General features: G+C 44.8%; 1 protein-coding gene across 2 annotated transcripts in view; it reads left to right on the forward strand.

The window, feature by feature from the left end:
* Positions 1–17,840, forward strand: part of MAP4K3 (mitogen-activated protein kinase kinase kinase kinase 3) — an 831,592-nt gene that overhangs the window by 324,913 nt on the left and 488,839 nt on the right. The gene's annotated exons all lie outside the window — the stretch shown is intronic.

Below are 17,840 nucleotides of genomic sequence, written 5' to 3' on the forward strand. Positions count from 1 at the left end.
CTCCCTCCACAATTAGTACAGAGCCCCCCAAACCCCACCAGGGCGGCAGCTGGAGAGGACAGTGTGCAGCTGTGCCGCCGGGGTGGAGAAGATGAAGATCGTGGATGGAACAGGAGGGAGGACTAGGAAACACCGCGGCGGTGGCCTCAGACAAGGAGAGGAGGAGGGAGAGGCACACTCTGGCGCTTGAGCGCCACCTCTGTGGCACCTGGGTGAACTGCACCCCGCACGGCGATATGACAACACACGGTGTGTTGTCATATTCTGACAACTAGCTAGCGCCGGCCCAGCAGTGCTCCAACTTGGGAGCCTCCAAGTCCTCCTAACCTGGGGGGGATTTTACAATACCTGTCCCCCCCGCATTATTTCCTGGGGGGGATGCGTCCCCCCCGGTTCCTACGCCCATGGTGGGGACCACTCCTCGTCTCAGGGCTCCCGGAATAGTTTAGGGTGCGTGGAGGACTGCAATGAGCAGTCTAGACAACTTAATGTTGTGTTGGGAAGAAGGTTTTGTAGTAATCTGTAATCTTAAAAGTATCCAACAGGCCCAGGTCAACATGAACTTCTGAATACGGCCTTGGGATGTGTGGATGAATGACCTTTCCTCTATCTTGGCAGCTCTGATCAGCCATTGTCTACTACTGGTTGGGATATCTGTTGATCGCCAGTGTGTAGGAATGCAGGGTCTGGCTGCATTAACCATATGCATGGCCAATGATTTCTGTAAGGTTTGTTTGGGTAGGGTAGTGTGATGTAAGATGTATTGAGCCGGATTATAGTCTAGGGTAAAAGTGGTAACCCGCATTATTATGGAGTGGACCTCCCTCCAGAATGGCTGGAGCAAGGCACACTCCCACCAAATGTGGATCATGGATCCCACCACTTCTTTGTATCTCCAACATACATTTGGAATTGAGGGTGAGAATTTATGTAAATGAGCTGGGGTTCTATACCATTTTGTAATAATTTTGTATCCATTTTCTTGGATCGCTACATTCATCGATTCTTTGTGAGATAGTGCATAAATGGATTCCCAGTCACCATCCTTCAGTGTCAGTTGTAGATCTTTTCCCCAAGAAACATGCGCGGTCTGTGTCGGGGAGGGACCAGGACCGTTTCGCATTAAAGCGGTTCTCCACCCTAAAGTGGAGTCCCGCTGATCGGAACCCTCCCCCCTCCGGTGTCACATTTGACACCTTTCAGGGGGGAGGGGGGTGCAGATACCTGTCTAAAGACAGGTATTTGCACCCACTTCCGGCCCGGCATTCACGGGCAAAAGACGGGCATTCCATCACATCCCGTCGCCTCCCCCCGTTGTGTGCTGGGAACACTCAGCTCCCAGCACACAGCGGGAGCCAATTGGCGGGCGCGGCGCGACTCGCGCATGCGCCGTAGGGAACCGGGCAGTGAAGCCGCAGTGCTTCACTTCCTGGTTCCCTCAGTGTGGATTGCGGGGGGAGCAGCAGAGAGACGAGCGATCGCTCGTCCTCTGCTGCGATCGGCGCTGGACTCCAGGACAGGTAAGTGTCCTAATATTAAAAGTCAGCAGCTGCAGTATTTGTAGCTGCTGGCTTTTAATATTTTTTCTTTATCGTTACATCACGGGACACAGAGCGGCATTCATTACTATATGGGTTATATGGAGTACCTTCAGGTGATGGACACTGGCAATCTCAAACAGGAAATGCCCCTCCCTATATAACCCCCTCCCATAGGAGGAGTACCTCAGTTTTTACGCCAGTGTCTTAGGTGTTGGTCATGGTTTAGCTTGCCTCCGTATCCTTGGGATTAGGTGAGCTAACCGGTTCTGTCCAAAGGCCTCAGCGCTAAAGTGGTCAGTAACCGGACCCCAAACCCTTGGGGTATAGCCCATAATGCTTTTCTTTTTAGAGAGCTGGACCCTGGGCCCAGAACTTAGAAACCTTTGGGGGCCTAATGTTTCTGTTGCCAGAGTGCTATATGGGCCCAGGACAGTGGATCCTTCATAGGAACCCAGGGCCTGAAGGTCTAGACATCCCCACGGAGATGGGGGAAGATTGGGCCTCTTGCTTGGCAAAGTCCTGCGGCATGGATCAGGTAAGTGAGGGGAAAACTTGCGGAACTTGGTTCTTAGCAGGTTTTTTCTGGGGGGTCACAGGGGACATGCCTAAAGTTATGCGCTGCATCTGGCAAACTAGTCACATATCTTAATGATAGGATGGCTCTATGTGTATTATTCCCCATAAAAAGTGACCTCCCTTGTAGTATTGGAAAAGCATTGAGTGGGGCCTGTGTAATATAATGTGTATGTGTGTGTCAGAGAGCTATGCTTACCTGCAAGCCTCCAGGCGATGCTCCATCGGTTCTTCCTCCTCAGAGCCTGCAAAGCAGGCAAAACGCTGACCTCCTCGTGGTTCCAGGATTGGAGCAGAGAGGCTCCCTTCCCCCCAACCCCCCCCCCTGTCGGCGGGCGCGCGCGCGCGCGTCCCCGTGTTATAGGCGCAATTCGCGCCGTTTAGCTGAGGGGGGAAGGGCGGGTCAGTTGCTTAAGGAAGGGGCGGCCCTTCCTTTTTCGTTCCAACAGCTCATTCTAACATTGGAACTGAGGAGGAAAAGACCAGAGCGGCAGCACGGGGCGCCGAGGACACACAGTGGCCAGAAAGGATATTACAGTCTTCAAAAGACTGTTTTCAAGCCTAGAAATAGGCTGTTCTTTTCCATCTCAATAGTTTTTCTTGGCAATACTACTCAGGGGGACAGAATGCTTTTTCTTTCCTGGATTTGAAAAAAAAAAAAAAAAAAGAAAAGGAAAAGAATTGAAAAAAAAAAAAAAAAAAAAATTTTCATCAAGGGGAGAGGAGGCATTTTTTATCCCCCAAACAGGTGTTTGGGCAATTAACTATTTATAGTTCCAAGTACCAATAAGCTAGCAGGTGTACCTCGGTATTGTACCATGGCATCCGGGTCAGAGGGTACAAGAGGTGGGGATTCCCCCAGAGAGTCTGAGGTCTCGGACAAAGTTATGCCGCTGCTTTCCCCAGAGGGAGCCTTGGGGCCATCGGGATCTGGGGCTGGAGCTGGCGCGGGTCAGTCCAACCCTAAGATGGTCACAGACGAGGTATTACTCACCTCTTTAAGAGAGATGGAGAAAAGAATGGGAAAAATGATAGCCACAGCTATGCAGGGCAGTAAGCGGATTAGATCTCCGTCGCCCGAGCGTGGACCCTCAGAAGAGTCTGTGTTGGTGGTTAGATCCTCAGAATCTACTGAAGGGGAAATATTTCAGCCCAGTGGCCTGGAAGATAGTGACCACAGACGCCAGCCTGACGAGCTGGGGAGCAATTTTGGATGGTTGCATTCGCCAAGGTACTTGGGCAAAGCCAGAGAGGCAGTTGCCCATCAACATCTTGGAGCTCAGAGCTGCTCGACTAGCCCTCAGGGCTTGGACGTCAAAATTGCAGGGGTTCCCGGTGAGAATTCAATCAGACAATGCCACGGCCGTGGCATACATAAATCACCAAGGGGGAACCAAGAGTCAAGCCGCTCAGAGAGAGGTGAGCTTGATTCTCCTATGGGCAGAGGCTCATGTGCCCTGCATATCGGCAATATTTATTCCAGGAGTGGACAACTTTCAGGCAGACTTCTTAAGCCGCCAGACTCTATTGCCGGGGGAATGGTCTCTGCATCCGCAAATCTTTCAAGCACTCTGCCAAAGATGGGGAGTGCCGGACGTGGATGTCATGGCATCGAGACTCAACAAGAAGCTAGACAGGTTCATATCCCGCTCAAGGGATCCGATGGCCTGCGGAACCGATGCGCTGGTTTGCCCTTGGCATCAGTTCAAACTTCTTTATGCTTTTCCCCCGCTCCAGTTACTACCCCGCCTGCTGCGCAGGATCAGGGTGGAGCACATACCAGTCATCCTGGTAGCTCCAGCATGGCCCAGAAGGGCATGGTACTCACTCATCCTAAAGATGGTAGTGGGAGACCCTTGGACTCTTCCTCTACGGCCAGACCTGCTATCGCAAGGTCCGATCCTCCACCCTGCCTTACGGCATCTAAATTTGACGGCCTGGAAGCTGAATCCCTGATTCTCAGGGGTAGAGGTCTGTCTCAGAAAGTAATCTCTACCCTAATCAGAGCCAGGAAACCGCTCTCTAGGGTGATTTATTACAGGGTCTGGAAGGCCTATGTAAGTTGGTGTGAGTCCAAGCTTTGGCTTTCTCGCAAGTTTACCATCGATAGAGTTTTAAGTTTTCTCCAGCTAGGAGTGGATAAGGGATTGGCATTAAGCACAATCAAGGGACAGATTTCAGCTCTGTCAGTGTGGTTTCAGCGGCCGCTGGCCACCCACTCGCTGGTTAAGACCTTCCTTCAAGGGGTCTTACGTATTAAACCTCCAGTTAAATCCCCGCTTTGCCCGTGGGATTTAAATCTTGTTCTGTCAAGTTTACAGAAACAACCGTTTGAGCCGTTGGCTGAAATTCCTTTGGTTTTACTGACAAGGAAGTTAGTATTTTTGGTCGCCATAGTTTCCGCAAGAAGAGTATCGGAACTGGCGGCCTTATCCTGTAAGGAACCATATCTTATTTTTCATAAGGACAAGGTCGTTCTCCGCCCTCATCCTTCCTTCCTACCGAAGGTTATATCCAGTTTTCATCTAAACCAGGATTTGGTATTACCATCCTTCTTCCCTAAACCCACTTCCAGAAAGGAAGGGTTGCTGCATAGCTTGGATATTGTCAGGGCCATGAAGGCCTATCTTAAAGCTACAGAGAAGATCCGGAAAACGGATGTGTTGTTCATTTTACCGGATGGGCCCAAGAAGGGGCAGGCAGCTGCAAAGTCCACCATCTCTAGGTGGATTAAGCAGTTAATCACTCAGGCCTACGGCTTGAAAGGGTTGCCTCCTCCAGTATCATTAAGGGCTCATTCTACTAGGGCCATGGGCGCCTCCTGGGCAGCACATCACCAGATCTCTATGGCTCAAGTTTGCAAGGCGGCAACCTGGTCTTCTGTCCACACGTTTACAAAATTCTACCAGTTGGACGTAAGAAGGAATACTGATACAGCCTTTGGGCAGGCAGTGCTGCAGGCTGCAGTTTGAGACCCTCGGATTCCGGGGGCTCCCTTTTGAGTTAAATTTAAAATTTAAAATTATTTTTCTCAACTAAGTTGGATTTATTATGATTTGAGTATATCTCTAAATTAAATCCTTTTGTCTTGGAGATGTTCTCCCTCCCCTCATTGTAGGCATTGCTTTGGGACATCCCATATAGTAATGAATGCCGCTCTGTGTCCCGTGATGTAACGATAAAGAAAAAGAGATTTTTAATACAGCTTACCTGTAAAATCTTTTTCTTGGAGTACATCACGGGACACAGAGCTCCCACCCCTCTTTTGGGGACCATTTTGGGAGGCATACTGCTTGCTACAAAACTGAGGTACTCCTCCTATGGGAGGGGGTTATATAGGGAGGGGCATTTCCTGTTTGAGATTGCCAGTGTCCATCACCTGAAGGTACTCCATATAACCCATATAGTAATGAATGCCGCTCTGTGTCCCGTGATGTACTCCAAGAAAAAGATTTTATAGGTAAGCTGTATTAAAAATCTCTTTTTTCCCATGGCACATCCGCTTTAAGGTATAAATGTATGAAATGAGATGTTGTTGTGGCGTGGTACGTGAGCACAGTGCTTTGAATGGTGTAAGTTGTCTATGCCATGTGATATTCAAATCTTTAGAGGTGTGGAAGTGTGTCAGCTGTCTGAAAGACCAGAAAGGAAAAGTGTTAGTACGTGATTTAGAGACCAAGTCTTCATAGGATCGTCTACAGCCCTTGTGAAAGAAGTGACCCGCCAGAACCTCCTCGTGTGGCCATTCCATATGGAGGAATGTGTTAGATTCACCCGGGGGGGACTCAGGGTTACCCTGTAAAGAGGTCAATGGTCCTGGTTGTCAGGGTAGGTTAAAGAGAGTGACTGCTTTCCTAAAGGCCAATAGCGAGGGGGTGATGAGCGTATCTTGTATCTTAAGGGTCTGGGGCCAGAATCGTGGTGACATCCAGGGGAGTGTGTGAGTCGGGATTCGCCTGAGAGAGTTTTGCAGCACCACCCATGCTTTTCCTAGTTTGTGAACTTTCCAGTCCACCACTCTAGTCAGGTGGCAGGCCAGATAATACTTGTAAAGGTCTGGTAGACCAATTTTGCCTGTAGTTTTGGAGCATGTCAGCCGTGAGTATTTGATTAGTGGGGCTGTATTTTTCAATATGAAGTTTGTGCATGCTTTTTTATATGCCACAAAAAAAGAAAGGGGAAGGTGAATTGGGATTGTCTGCATTAGGTACAATAGGCAAGGGAGAACAATCATCTTGATGAGGGCCAAGCGACCAAACCATGAAATGTTGAGATTTGCCCATTCCTTCAGATCTGCTTGAATTTTAGAGAGAGTGTGTAGGAAATTGTGACTATAAAGATCCGTTATTTTCTTGGTAATTTGAATGCATATATAAGTAATGGTTTGTTTCTGCCATTGGAAGGGAAATCATTATTGGCAGTGAGTGATTTTACTGAGGGGTTAGTGATACATTCAGGGCAGGCGATTTGAAATAATTAATTTTTAAATTTGATAACTCACCAAAGTGTTGTATGTCTTTCAGAAGGTTAGGTAATGACAGCCGGGGGGTTTGTGAGGAAAGCAAGATATCATCGGCAAATGCTGCTACTTTAAAATCTCTTTGCTCAATGGAAATTCCCTTGATATCCGTGTTGGCCCGTAGTCTATTCAGGAGGGGCTCTAGAGTCAAGACAAAGATCAAGGGAGATAGAATACAGCCCTGACAGTTACCATTGCTTATTGAGAAGGCATCTGACAGGAGGCCATTGGCCTTCACCCTTGCGGAGGGATAAGTGTAGAGGGCATTGATGTGTGCAAGCATGTGGAGCCTGTACCCTTTAATACTGCTTGCATGTAATCCCATTCCACCCTGTCAAACGCCTTCTCAGCATCGAGTGATAGGATAAAACCCTTGGTCTCCGATGAGGCAAGCAAATGGTGTACATTTAAAGTGCAAAAGGTATTGTCCATGGCCTTCCTACTCGGGATGAAGCCCACTTGGTCAGACGATATGAGGTCAGGGATCAAGGGCAACAACCTATTTGCTAGCATCTTTGCATAGAGTTTTATATCTACATTAAGCAGAGAGATCGGCCTATAGTTGGAGACTTGTGAGGTATCCTTGCCTTCTTTCGGGATAAACGCTACATGGGCTTCTAGTAATCTGCCTAAGGAAGTGTGGGGGTTCGATAGTGAATTAAATGTTTGTAGCATCTTGGTTGCAAGTTCGTCCTGAAAGCATTTATAGTATATTAAAGGGAGTCCATCGGGTCCTGGGCTTTTACCTACTTTCATCTCTTTAATTGCTAAGTGAAGTTCTTCCATGGAAAATGGGCTTTCCATGGCTTCTGCCTGCTGGGAAGTGATAGGTTTGGGTCAATATTGAGCTAGGAAGTCAGTTATTTGAGAGGATCGTCTGGCCATATTGGTCAATTCTCCCTTTTCTTGCGCTAGGTTATAGAGTTTCAAATAAAATGTTTCAAAGTGTTTGGCTATTTCTTCATTCTTAGAGAGTAGTGTACCCTGATTATCTTGAATATTAATCACAGACAAGGTCTTAGCTGCCTGTATCTTACGCGCTCCCGCTTTTTGTTACCATGTACATAGAATACTTTCTGTTTAAGAACATAACGCCTTCTGGTGCGTTTCGCCAACTCATCTACCAATGTGGAATGTGCATGCATGGATGTTTGTTTATGGGCTATTTCCAGACGATTAATTATTTCAATTAGTGATTTGATATACTCCTGATGTCTTTTTTTTGGCAGTTGTTGCTAACGATATTAATTTCCCCCTTAGAACACATTTATGTGCTTCCCAAAGCGTAATGGGTGCGACATCCGGGGTAGAGGTTTCTTGAAAATATAATTGAATTTGGGTACGTATTTGTCTAAGATTTTCAGGGTCTTTTAACAGGGGTGGATTTAGTCTACAGGTTTTCATTATTTTGTTTGATTCTGGGAAAGTGAGAGTTACCGTGATGGGATGGTGGTCCAATAAAAACATCGGCTCTATTGTGGCATGCAAAAGAAAGGATAGATTTGTCTGTGAGAGAGAGAAATAATCTATTCTGGAGTATTTTTGGTGTGGGGAAGAGAAGAAAGTGTAATCTTTATCGGTGGGAAACAAAGTACACCATGTGTCATGGAGTGTTAAGTTTTTTGCAGTTGGAGTTTGATCTGGAGAAGGGCCCGGTATGTAAGGGTAGATGCCCCTGTGGAGGAATCTAGAGATGGGTTTAATGGAACATTAAAGTCTTCTCCCAGTATTACAATACCCTCTAGGAACGTAGCGAGCAGATCACAGATTTTCCTGAAGAATGATACTTGGTGTTCATTAGGACAGTACACATTTGCCATCGTGATTGGTTTGGAAGCATATGTACCTTTAATAAAGATATATCTGCCCTCAGGGTCGATTATCGAATTCGATAATTGAAAATGAGCGTGCTTAGAAATTAGTATTGAAACCCCTTGTGTTTTGGAGTCTGGGTTCGTGGAATGTAATGCCTGTTTGTACACATGGTTCTCCAGCTTGGGAATTGCATCTGATCGGAAATGTGTTTCCTGTAACATGAGAAAGTGAGCTTTGTGTTTGGTTAGCGCTGATAGTACCTGCGTCTTTTTTTCTGGGAGGTTTAGGCCCTTAACATTAAGCGAGAGGCATTTCAGTGAAAGATGTGGCTTAATTACCTGCTCCTTTTGCATATTGTAAGCTCAAGGAGTGTATGGTATGTGTGTGAGGGTCTCGTGTACGAAACCAGAATTTTTTTGTGGCACTCTGGGGTTACTGAATTGGCCCTGATGGGGGAGAGGAGGGAGGAGCGGCTCCCACAAAAATACAGAGGTAGAAGAAAAAAAAGAGAAAGAAGGGTGTCAAGGAAAATCAGGAGAGAGGTGGGGGGGGGGGAGTTTAGAGTAACCAAAACCCAAGGGTGGGGTGAAGATACGCAAGTAAAAAGAAAACACACTGTTGTGGGTAGGACCAACAATGTGTGCGCAAGATTACCGGAGGCAGTTATAACTATACCTAACCACCTATTGGTGGTAAGTCTGGAGTATCAGCTTCAATCCGTTAGGAAAGTGTCTGTGGCCCCTATTATCTAAATCTTCCACCTGTCTGTGGAGCTTAAACATGTGCGGTAGTTGTAGGTCATCGGTCTTTTGCACTTGCCTGATTGCTGCTGCCTGCATTTGGGAGGATTCTTCCACTTCAGTGATGCAGTGATTCATTGTATGGATATCCGACTTCAGGTCTGAGATGGCCGCCGTCAAAGTGTATTTAATATCTAGAGCTACTCTCTGCAGATCTCTTTGGAGGTCGAGTAGGCTCAGGTTGGGAGCTGTGGCGCTGTCAACGTCCGACATCGTTCTGGTGGCTCTTTCAGGCAAGACCGGGGATGAGGCCTGTGAAGCCTGCTTCTCCCCGTGGTATCCTGTTAGCCGGGTCCGAAACATCTCCGGGATGTTATTGCTCAATTGCGTCCTGGAATCTTTAAGTTTGCAGGGCGTTGAGGAACTCCTAGTGGATTTACCCATGTTTTTAGCAGTTTATGGATCCTGAAAATGTTGTCCCCGATGTGCAGGATCTCTGTCTTCATGCTGCCATCTCGGGTCCCATCCAAGCCACGCCCCCGTAATCAAATTATTATCCCCAATATCTATTCACTTGCACTTTTTCTCTCATAGAATCTCCCTTGGAACCCAGCAGCTTAGTTTTCCTGGCTTCGACTAAACTATCAAAACAACCAATGACGTATTTAGGCTGAACTCACTCTAAAATGGATCCCCACGATTAAAGAAAAAAAAAGTGAATGTTGTCTCTCAAAATTCTCATTTTAAGCCCAGGTTCACACTGGGTACGATTTCACATGTCAAATCGCATCTCAAATCGGCGGCATTTGCCGGCAATTGTCGGCAATGGCACCGTCCTAATCGGTGCGATGCCGCATCTGCGGTGCTGCACCGATTTTAAAAAGTAGTTCCTGTGCTACTTTTTCCGATTTCGGCCCGCGATTTACATTGACATCTGTGCAGAAACCTGCACATATGTCTCTTAAATCGCGTCCGAAATCGGGACTGCCAGCATGAGTGAAATCGTGCGAGTTCAGCTGAACTCGCAAGGCTTAACTCCCGCAGCCCAGTGTGAACCTGGACTAAAAGCCAAAAAAATAACAGTGCATTTATCTGTTCTTTAAGACCTATGCACTAACTCCCCTTTCAGGTGGACAAAATATAAACATTTTGGATTTTTCTTTTCCCACCTGAATGAAAGAAAAAAAAACTAGAATAACTTCAGCAGCTAAAATAAATTGCAACTCTTGTCTTAAGCAAAATGCATTCAGCTGAACATTTGGGGCAGTCAATGACCCTCCTTTCAGGTGGACTAAACCAATTTGGAATTTTTCCACCTAAACAAAACAAAAATAAAATAGATGAACAAATAAATAACAAAAAAAAAAATACCAAAAGGTCCTCTATAATATTTAAAAAAAAAATTAAGATGGGAATGAGGGACACCTATTATCAAATGTATGTAGGCATCGAACACACCCACTGCCACACCCCCCTTAAAGGAGAATTAACCCAAAAAATAAGGTTAATTAAATCCACAAGGGATTTTTTTTACTACTACTATTCCTTTTATACTGGCTTTTAAAATAAAAAAATGCAGCAATATAGAAATTGGATGACAGGTTTAGCACTGGGAAACAGCTTTTGAAAGATAAAAAGTGCATTTTATATACAGACCAAAATGAGGGACAAAGAGACATTGCTCCAAATCAGGGATAGTCCCTCAAAATCAGGGACAGTTGGGAGCTATGTATGCGACTCATTAAGGGCTGCTAACAAAAGATTTGTTTTCCCCAGTGCTATACCTTAGTGAACATGAGGCTACCTCAATGTTGAGTTTATTCAGCTGTTCTACATACTGATTGATGCCTTTCTTGCCTTAACTGACTATTTTCAGTTTGTAGTCAGCTTGGCCTTAAAAGCGACACGGGTTTGATGACTATGGCCTCTATGCCTTGGATTGCTACCCCATCTCACAGAATAAACTTGATAATGCCTTGGTGTGATTTCCTTTTGCATATCATTATTAGAATTATTAGCCACCAAACCATACCAGCAATGTGACTCCACGTTTTACAAACAAAGCATTTGAGAGCTGGTCTCCCTGCATTGGCCCTTCTCTAAGCATTTCGGCGATAACAACTCAAATTGCTGCATAATATTACTATGATTGGAATCAACTGACTTTACACTTTCATTGTATGATGAGTAGTCACTAACAAAGTCTCCACTGTTACTGTGTTACTATTCTTGAAAAGAATGATTCGAACCAAAGCAACATCACTTGCAGCAACAAGAGCATCATGTTTGCCTAACTGTTGTTCTAGAGCAGGGGTCTCCAAACTATATAAAGAAAGGGCCAGCTTACTGTCCTTCAGACTTTAGGGGGGCCAAACTGTGCCCACTGGGAGTAAACAATACCTGATCTTTGGTATTAAGGGGAGAAATAGCTGGTGTCAGTGGGAGGAATAGTTCCCCTTTGTTGGTGTCAGTGCAAGAAGTAGTGCCCCATTTTTGTTGTCAGTGGTAAGAATTATGCCCCATCGTTGGTGTCAGTAGAAGGAATAGTGACATATTGTTGGTGTCAGTGGCAGAGATAATACCTCAATGGCCGGATAAAGGCAAACAAAGGGCCACATCCGGCCCCAGGGCTGCAGTTTGGAGACCACTGTTCTGGAGCCTCTATCTGTGCTGAACACGGAGACTGCTCAGCCGTTGCCTGTTTGGAGGATAACTCAGTTGCGGCTGCCTGTGCCTCATGTAACTCCTTCCTAAGCAGTATTATCATACGCTCATTCACAGCCTCTCTTTGATTTAAAGAGGCAGTACAACTTTCTCTTAGCTTACCTGTTTCTTCCAATTCATAAATTTTCTGTTCCAATACACACTTCTCAGTCACCAATTGTTCAATGTGATCACAAACATTTGCATCTGCCTTTGCAGCTATTGCCAATATATTTTTACCTACACTTTCTATCTGTTTTATTAATTGCGTTCTCTCAGTATGCCACTGCACTTCTTTTTGTTCAGCAATCTCCTTCACTCCCAAAAGCATGCGTACCACGTTCGTCATTCTCACTTACTTGTCTATCTTTGACAATGGTTCGTTTTATATTGTCATTTTGAATATCACATTATTTTAATAAAACATTAAATTGGTGAGTCAAAGGGTTCTCTGCTGACGTGTTAAAATTAGCAGAGGCATACTTTTTAAGGAACATTCCAATGACCTCCATTGATTGGCTCACCTGACCAGTTCTTACACTAGCTGCAGGCACAAGACACCCAGAGACAAACACACAGATACAGCTGTTCCCAAGCTAATATGGACTTGTAGTTCCACAAGGAGACGGACCCTATTAAATCAGTACCCTACTCTCTCCTTACCATCACTGACTTTAGCCCTCTTATCTCAGATCGAAGGCCAGATTGATCTTCTATTAGAGCAGAAAGCTATTTTACTTTCCCATGGATACAAAAAATATAATCTATATTTCTCCCACTTTCTCAAAGATGTCTGGTTTATCCTATAAATCTGCAGGGCACATCAGTTAACCAAGGGTGATCAGCCCTTTACATATGCCTACACACATACCTGAAAAGCTAAACAAGCCTAAAACATTTGCTTTAACACACCCTCATATACCAGCCAAAATTCAGTTGTGTACGTCCGCTCACTGATGGAATATTTCACAGAACTTTCAGGACCACCCACCAGCGCAAATCTTGTCCACAGTAGAAAAATGCTTTCAATTCAGGGTCTCGTAGAGGACTTCCCAGCTTATAGGAACTCAAGACAAAAATACATTAGGGTTTGGATTCTTTGTATAATTTCTTTCTACACTCCTGCTTCTGGGGTGCCAAATGAAATTCCACACTCTTGCTTCTGGGGTGCCAAATTTAATAAATATGGGGTGGTTTTGGATTTCCCCTATTTATTATAAATATGTATTAACTTGTCTCTTCCTATAGTTAGCTAGTCTATTGCTCTGATAAAGTTAATGGTAAAGGTACATTAACAAGGTTAGCTATAACAATAAACACACTGCTTAAATAAACAAGGGTCTCATTTATTTCCCAAGAAAGTAGGAATGCTAACATAAAAACACTAAAGAAAAATATTACAGAGCATACAAAACAAAAGAACATAAATTATACTTTACGTAAGGTCCCCTTTGATATGCTGTCTCAGCTGAGCTCAATGGAAAAGCGGAAGTCGCTCCAGCCGGTCAGTGCTTTTAAAGCCCACTCGGACACCACCCCAAAAAATAGCCATTGTCTGCCTATATAGCAATCTGTATCCAATAAGTATCTTTAAGAGGTTGTCCTTCCTAATCATCAGGAGGTATATTTTTCTCTTCCCCCTCCTCCAGGAAGTATGCTGTAATGTCCACTAGGGGCAGCATTCGTCCATGAATTGCCGCTATTTGACTTGTGTCATCCGTTATTAACAGTTGACCTTTGATCGTCTGTAACTCAGGACATTTTAAATTGCACCTCCCCAGGTCGTCTTATCTGGTGCTTTTCTACCCCCGTAACTCGCGTCAGGAGGCCTGCGAGAAAATCCTGTTAGGATATGCATTCCCATTTATGACTCCCTGTCATGAACACCCTGCTGGTTCAACTTGCAACATACAACTTAGGCCAAATGGCTCTATCAACCAGGAAGTAAAACTCCAGACATATCATATTAAACCATGTTGCCTTACAACACCTGGCATTAGTAGACATTCAAGATGCCTTTCTCTATTCCCATTTACCCACTTTATCAGCAATTTGGAAACATTAGGAAACAAACATTTCCAGTTTTTCCCACTGACATTTCACCTATCCTCTGCACTCAGTGTATTCACAAAGATGCAGAAATACGAAAGAAGGTTTAGACAGCCGCACTCCAAAAAATGTTCCTTTTATTGTAAAACCAAATTACAAAAATATATGCCACAGCAAAAAAAAAAAACAGATGAAAGCTGACACGTTTCACACTGTAACTCAGGGCTTAATCATATTCACAAAGATGCTTTTCCCCCTTCTTGTCCTCTTACTAACTCAGATCATCAAGATTACTAGGTACCTAGATGAACTTTTTCTGAATGAATTCAAAAAGTCTGCCCTCAAGCTTCCTTGCATCTGTAATATCAGGTCCTCATCCTAGATATGGTCTAGGCAAAGGTTTTCCTTCCATAGTTGCATAGGTTGAACCATCTAGTTCAACCAGTAGAAAAAAAAAATAACATAAATTATAAGCCTCCATATTCTGAATCCTTTACCCACAGTTGATTCACAGGAAGTTAATAAAAACCCTATAAATCATAGTCTGATTTGTTCCAGCAGAGAATCCGCAAGAAGGCAATCAGATATTCCCTGGACATGTGATCTCTGCTGCAAATATCTATAACTGTTTCATAGTTTGGTTGGAAAAAGACACAAGTCCATCCAGTTCAACCAATAGAATGGAACACATAAATAAATTATACAATATTATATACACAATTCTATACTCACAGTTGATCTAGAGCAGGGGTGGGGAACCTGCGGCCCGCAAGATCATTCCATCCGGCCCCCCATTGGATCGTAAAACAGCGCCGCCGATTGTCACTATGGAGCGGAGTAAATGTATTGCTAAACACACTGACAATGAATGAATAATCATAGCGATCATTCATTCATTGTCAGTGTGTTTAGCAATACATTTACTCCGCTCCTGCGGCCCGCCCCAGTTAGCCGGCGCCAGCCTCCAGCCAATAGGATCATTGCACTGCAGCTGATGAGCTGCTCCCCTTAGTTTACAGCCCCGCCCGGCGGCCGTCCTGGCGGCGTGACGTCACTCACAGCGGGCGGGGATTCTCAGTCAAGGCTGGCTGGCACTGATGGGAGGAGCATAGAGAGGACGAGCCAGCGCCACCGACGAGGAACCATTTATAAGCAGCAAGTAAGCCATAAATATTATGCTGACGGCATCATGACATACGGCAATTTTTTTTAATATGCAGCATAGCGGCAGGGGGGAGGGGGGTAAATGTCCTGCACAGTGCACAGGACATTAATACATAAGTTACCATGACCAGTGCAGGACATTTACCCCCCCCCCCCACATGCTGCATATTAAAAAGATCATATTCATCATATTTACATTTAATAATTTTCAAATTGCATCAATGCGTATGTCATACGCAGTGATGCAATTTGAAAATTATTAAATGTAAATATGATGAATATGCTCTTTTTAATATGCAGCATGTGGGGGGGGGGGGGTAAATGTCCTGCACTGGTCATGGTAACTTATGTATTAATGTCCTGTGCACTGTGCAGGACATTTACCCCCCTCCCCCCGCCGCTATGCTGCATATTAAAAAAATCACAGACACTCATCAAAGTTAATAATCTTCAGACTGCATCATTCTGTATGCAGTCTGAAGATTATTAACTGTGATGACTGTCTGTGATTTTTTTAATATTCAGCATGGCGGCGGGGGGGAGGGGGTAAATGTCCTACCTACACAGTTGCACTGGTCATAGTAACTCATGTATTAATGTCCTGCACTGTGAGTTACCATGACCAGTGCAGGACATTTACCCCCTCCCCCCATGCTGCATATAAAAAAAAAAAAAAAATCACAATGTCATTAGGGGAAAGTTCTTATCTTTATTCAGCAGTTCTGAGTCCCGACAATCTAATCTCCCCACATCCTCTTCTATACAGATACCCTGGCTGAGTTATGTAATTGCAGAGAACCTCTGCACAAGGATTACTCCGCCTGAGCCCAAAAACCATCAAATAGTCCCTGCAGAGTAATCCTTGTGCTGCTGATCCCGGCAATTACATTACTCAGTGTATCTGTATAGAAGAGGACATTGGGGCTCAGATTAAATTGTCCGAACTGCTGTATAACGATAAGAACTTTCCCCTACCAACTTTAACTACTAGTGTTCCTCCACCAGCTAAGCCACAGTACAGTTTGAATCATGTGTCCGGGTAGAAGGCGGAAGGAGACCCAGACACATGATTCAAACCCCGTACTGTCCGGGTCAATCCCGTACAGGTGGCAAGCCTAGGTAAATGTCCTGCACTGGTCAATGGTCATGGTAACTCATGTATTAATGTCCTGCACAGTGCAGGGTGCTGTGTAATGTAAAGGGGTCCAGTGATGCAGGGTGCTGTGTAGTGTAAAGGGTCCAGTGATGCAGGGTGCTGTGTAATATAAAGGGGTCCAGTGATGCAGGGTGCTGTGTAATGTAAAGGGGTCCAGTGATGCAGGTTGCTGTGTAATGTAAAGGGTCCAGTGATGCAGGGTGCTGTGTAATGTAAAGGGGTTCAGAGGTGCAAGGTGCTGTGTAATGTAAAGGGGTCCAGTGATGCAGGGTGCTGTGTAATGTAATAGGGTCCAGAGGTGCAAGGTGCTGTGTAATGTAAAGGGGTCCAGTGATGCAGGGTGCTGTGTAATGTAAAGGGGTCCAGTGATGCAGGGTGCTGTGTAATGCAAAGGGGTCCAGAGGTGCAAGGTGCTGTGTAATGTAAAGGGGTCCAGTGATGCAGGGTGCTGTGTAATGTAAAGGGGTCCAGAGGTGCAAGGTGCTGTGTAATGTAAAGGGGTCCAGTGATGCAGGGTGCTGTGTAATGTAAAGGGGTCCAGTGATGCAGGGTGCTGTGTAATGTAAAGGGGTCCAGTGATGCAGGGTGCTGTGTAATGTAAAAGGGGCCAGAGGTGCAGGGGGGGGGGACACGTTTAATCCCCGCTATAACAGGCTCATTTTTAAGTTGATCATTTTGTACGGCCCCCGAATGATGTTACAAAAAAAGGTTCCCCACCCCTGATCTAGAGGAAGGCAAAAGAAAACCAATAAGGCATTAACCAATTCCATTGGGGGAAAAAATTCCTTCCTTATCCCACAAGGTAATCAAATATTCTTGGATCAACTTTACCTTTAAACAGAGGGCGGTGTCTCAAGTGCAAGGAAATGGAAGTCAGTCCACCCACATCCCTGAATACAAATACAAAGGTACACTCCAAAGAGTGTGATTCCTAAAGTGGAACTTTAAATTTGGGTGACTGTTAAACCTCAAAAAAATATATAATACCAAAAGGTTCATAAGACATTTTTATTGAAAAAGATATGAAAGGCTGCTACTAGCTATACAAAGCACATCCATGTGACTATAGGCACAAAAGGGAAAGAAATATGCAGGCGCAATTCACAGATAACATTAAACAAAAAAATGTAATAATTGCAATACAGGACCCAGCTCTGTCTGTAGGGTAAGGCAGAAACCCAACGTTTCGAGGTTATCTGTATTCATGGAACCTCTTCTTCAGGGGTGGGATACTGCAATAAGATGACAACGGTATCTGTATTCAGAAAGGAGGAAGAAAGATAGGGAGAAAGACAACAAAAGACAAGAAACATAAGACAAAAAAAACGCATGTAAACGCATACCCACTGATCAATGTTAATCATGCATAGATAATTGTGTATAAAAATAATTGTCCATATTTTATATTACTACCAGTCAGCGCATGTGTGTGCGTATTCCTTAGACGTTAGTAGCAAATTAAAAAAAGGCATGGGGGTTCTAGTTGAATTATTGGACACGACTATCTTTTTGCTTCAGAGTATGACCAAGCAGGGGACTGCAACCCGAACCAAGATGGAATATAGCCCAGACGGTACTGA

The sequence above is a fragment of the Rana temporaria genome, chromosome 4 (assembly GCF_905171775.1).
Source record: "Rana temporaria chromosome 4, aRanTem1.1, whole genome shotgun sequence".
In the NCBI taxonomy this organism is placed as follows: Eukaryota; Metazoa; Chordata; class Amphibia; order Anura; family Ranidae; genus Rana; species Rana temporaria.